Below are 381 nucleotides of genomic sequence, written 5' to 3'. Positions count from 1 at the left end.
AGGCTCCATCCCGGTTAAGTGGCACCGGGGCATGGGAGGGGAAACTGAGGCAGCAGGGAGGGGGCCGGCGGGGTCCCCGGGCACCGTCCCAGCCCCGCGCCGCCTCGGATGGAGCCAGCTCGGCCCCGCTCGAGGCCACGGAGGGGAACTGCGGTAACCACCTGCCAATCAACGCAATGGCGCTAATTAGCAGTTGGCAAGACTCCCATCCTTGTTAATTAGCGATAACGAGGATTTATCTCCAGGCCAGATCCAGCGGAGCGGGGAAGAAGCTGCATTCCCCGAGCCGGGTGCCACGCAGCCCGATGTGCCGGAGCCGGCACCATCCCCCCCGCCCCGGACGGACGACGAGCTGCCGGCGTTAAAATGCTCCACTTTATT

General features: G+C 65.4%; 1 protein-coding gene across 1 annotated transcript in view; it reads right to left on the bottom strand.

The window, feature by feature from the left end:
• Window positions 1-381, bottom strand: part of TUFT1 (tuftelin 1) — a 16526-nt gene that overhangs the window by 15929 nt on the left and 216 nt on the right. The gene's annotated exons all lie outside the window — the stretch shown is intronic.

Source organism: Charadrius vociferus, unplaced genomic scaffold (genome assembly GCF_000708025.1).
Source record: "Charadrius vociferus isolate BGI_N301 unplaced genomic scaffold, ASM70802v2 scaffold2359, whole genome shotgun sequence".
In the NCBI taxonomy this organism is placed as follows: Eukaryota; Metazoa; Chordata; class Aves; order Charadriiformes; family Charadriidae; genus Charadrius; species Charadrius vociferus.
The sequence above is the reverse complement of the archived record's forward strand: the minus strand, read 5'-3'. Positions and strand labels throughout refer to the sequence as shown.